The sequence below is a fragment of the Neovison vison genome, chromosome 7, assembly GCF_020171115.1.
Source record: "Neovison vison isolate M4711 chromosome 7, ASM_NN_V1, whole genome shotgun sequence".
NCBI classification, from domain to species: domain Eukaryota; kingdom Metazoa; phylum Chordata; class Mammalia; order Carnivora; family Mustelidae; genus Neogale; species Neogale vison.
This window is the reverse complement of record NC_058097.1, coordinates 188486056-188489725: the sequence shown is the minus strand read 5'-3', so window position 1 is coordinate 188489725 and position 3670 is coordinate 188486056. Positions and strand designations below refer to the sequence as shown.

At 44.7% G+C, this 3670-nt stretch overlaps 1 long non-coding RNA gene across 1 annotated transcript; it reads right to left on the bottom strand.

Annotated features, from left to right (window-relative positions):
* Positions 1 to 2878: 2878 nt before the first annotated feature.
* LOC122914314 lies at positions 2879 to 3444 on the bottom strand. Its single transcript, XR_006385779.1, has 2 exons — positions 3323 to 3444; positions 2879 to 3139 (listed from the first exon to the last, which is right to left on the bottom strand). It is a non-coding gene; the product is annotated as an uncharacterized LOC122914314 (long non-coding RNA).
* Positions 3445 to 3670: the final 226 nt, after the last annotated feature.

Genomic DNA, 3670 nt, shown 5'->3' with positions numbered 1-3670 from the left:
AAATCATGAGGAAACATCGGGCCAATCCAAATCAAAGCAAAGTCTACAAAACAGCGGACCAGACTTCTTCAAAAGTGACAAGGTCAGACAAAGGAAATCATAAGGACCTGGCACAGATTGGAGGAGACAAGGAGACATGAAATCGACATGCAACATGGGGGTTTGCACGGATCTCAACAAAGCCTGCGTTTGTTTCTAAAAAAGTCAAAGTTAGCCTCAAAGGGGGAAAAGGATTAACAAAAGGTCCGACCAAGGGGTGCATGGAAAAGAGAATGGCAATCCCAGGGATCTTACTGACCAACTGGGAATGAGAAGGATTTACGAAAGGATTAGGGTCTAAGCTCCATTTCCCTCCGCATCTTTTTAAACCTGGACACTTTCTCTCCTTCAACCCCATTCCCACAAATTCAACTTAGAGTTAAGAGAACAGGTCTGAGCTCACTCGCCATGGCTTCACAGAATTTGCTCCTGACGTGTTCTCTGGTTGTCAATATAAATATTGGGTGGCATAATTTGGTAAAGTGCTTTTTAGACAAAATATGGCATTTAAGTAGAATCACCAAATTCGGATGTAGGCCTTTGTTCAAGGGTCAAGGCAAAAAGTAGGCTCCTTGTTCTTCAGGGAGGAGGGAATCCCACATACCCACTTTCAGTAAAGTTTGAGTTTTAAAGTTACACAGGATTCCAAGGAAGCCTTTCACTTTCTATTTGAAGAAAACTGGGGCTCAGGCTCACCCCACTGGGCGGTGTAACAGAACCACTGCAGGATGCCAGGCTGTCTTCTCCAAGCTGCTAGTATTTACCCAGCCTTATTTACCCCGACCAAGAACGAGACCAGCTTACAAGGATTCCCCAGCAGCAGACGCGCGGGGCCCACCTAGACTTCTGAATCACTCTCTTCTGACACTAAAGCACCAGTATCTGTTTCTCCCCAGAAGATGTGTTCTGTAAGACTCAGGTACCAAGTGAATGTGGGGAGTCACTACTCTTTAGCTGGACTGTGTGTGTACACAGATGCAAGTGCACATTTATACAAGCATCAGGATTTCTTTCCCTTTTTTTTTTTTAACGATTTATTTATTTATTTTAGAGAGACAGAGAGAGAGAGCACATGTGCCTACAAGCAGGAGGAGCAGATGAAAAGGGAGAGAGAATTTCAACCAAACTCCGCACTCAGCACGGAGCCTGACACAGGGCTCGATCTCACGACTCTGAGATCACAACTTGACCCGAAACCGAGAGTTGGAAACTTAACTGACTGGGCCAGCCAGGCACCCCACAGGTTAGGATTTCTAGGATGTATCTATAGAGTTGCATGATATCATTTCCATTTACCTTCACTGTGCCCTTGCCTCTAATCCCAAGCATTTTTCCTGCCTCTCTCCATTCTGCATCCTTGCCCAAGTCTCATGTTTTAAGGTCCGTTCTATGTGCTATTTGGTCCTCTGACCCTTCCCAGCCTTCCTTCAGTGTACCTGAGATGAGATGGTAATCATCTTGGTGCCAACGAAATCCCCTCATTCGTGTACTCATTCATTCATGCACTGGAGACTCATGGGGCTCCAAAGATAGTTACACACAAGACAAGAGCTTTGCTTTCATGGTGTTCACAAAGGAGCAGGGGGAGACAGTCAATAAATGAAGACCCAAGAAGATAGCAGTAATGAGAAGTGTTGTGGTGAAGGCAAAATAGGATGGTTTGAAGGGGAGTAATAGGAGCCTACTGTTGTTTGGGTAGTAAAGGAAGGGGTTATTTGAGGAGGTCATCTTTAAGCTTAGATCTACACAAGAGAGATCCAGCCCTGCAAACACCTGGAGGAAGACAGTTCCAGTCAAAGGGGAGAGAACTAGTGCAAAGGCCTGTAGACAGGTCCAGACTTGGCAGGTGAAGAAAGAGACACTGGGCCGGGTCATAGCGAGTGGAGGGGGAGGGAGTGGTCCCAGACGAATTCAGACCATGCAGGGGCTTGTAGGGCGTAGAAACTAGTGTGGGAAGATGCTGGGTGGTACAGATAGAGAAGTGATAGAGCCCAACCGATGTTTTAAGCAAACATTTTGGCTATCATGTGGAAAACGGACTGGATGGGGTAGTGGGGAGGTGGGTAGAAATGGGTCATGAGATTAGAAACAGGGAGACCAGAGTCACGGGGTGTTGCATTTAACTAGGTAAAGGGTGATGGTGTTTGGGTTAGGTGGCAGAGATGAGAACGGTGAGTGCATTTGGGGTATGTTTTGAAAGAAAAGCTGACAGGAATTGTTGATGGGCAAGCTGTAGGGAATGAAGAGAAGAGGGAGTCAAGACTGCTTCTGGGTTTGAGCACTGAACACACAGATACGTGGGGGTGCCACTGGTCAAGAAAAAAACTCTGGGAGAGGAAGGGGTTGGGGGTAGGAAATAGCTTTATTTAGACATATTAAGTCTGAAATAGCTATATTGAGCTGATTGGAGCCCTCAGTTCATACTTTCTATGTATCACCAGACAAAAGACTATGAGATCCCCACACATTGCCTTCCTTTTCAATTCCTTGTTAAGCAGTAATAAAGAGAAAGATAAGTGAATAAAATATTAGGTCTTTTGTAAAACACTCTTATGTTCAGAAGTTTGGTAGTAGAGCTACATCCTTGCTGGGTGGGTATACGTACCCAATCAATCACTGTGTCACACCAAGCAACTATTCAGGGGGCAAACTAATTAAAATTTTAATCCCATGATTTTCATCTTAATCTTTTTTTCCCACTAGCTCTGATCAATGCCCACAAATACAATTTAGCAGAACAGTCATTTAGATAAATGACTCAGGGGGGTACCTAATTAGGCTGTTTGTTATGAACCAACTGATAACCAAAATTATATGCTAATTACCAAAAACCACACACTAATTTTAAAAGCATTTTATTAGCATAAAAGCTATGTTCCTGTTATCAGATGACATGTCTTTTCTATGTCACACACAACAATTGTGCAAACCTGTTTCTCTCAACTTTCAGAAGTCGAGTCGCAGTGTGCTGTAGGTAAACAGTGCACTCGAGAATTTTCTGCTCACCTTTATCTCACACTCGAACAACAAGCAATAGTGAAAGTTGCACCAGTAAGAAGATTCCATCAACTTCTCAGCTACCTAGGGGCTTCCGCAGCACCTGCCAGAAACAAAAACAAAAACTGATCAGGCCAGAAACATGAACAACTAGGCAAAACTGGATGTGGCGATGCGAGGACCGGGTTGAAGGAGGGTGAACTTTACAGCCTGTTCCAATGCCAAGGTGGTTGCTGAAGAAGATTTTGACTGTGCTCACTTGGTCTGCAAGTCAGGGGATACTCACTGGGTGACCGTCTCTCTTCTGATCTATGGCAAAAATTCTACTGCTTTCGATCTCACAGCACATCCTAGGATGCCCAAATCCTTAAGTTTCTTCAAGTAAAAAAGATCTTCGTTTAAAAAATAAAAGTTGGGGCATGTGGGTGGCTCAGTCCGTTAAGCATCTGGCTCAGTTTCGGCTCAGGTAATGATCTTGAGGGTCCTGAGATGGAACACCATGTTAGGCTCTGGACTGGGTGTGGCGCCCCTGGTTGAGATTCTCTCTCTCTCTCTCTCTCTCTCTCAAAAATAAAAAGTAGGGATGCCTGGGTGGCTCAGTTGGTTAAGCCGCTGCCTTTGGCTCAGGTCACGA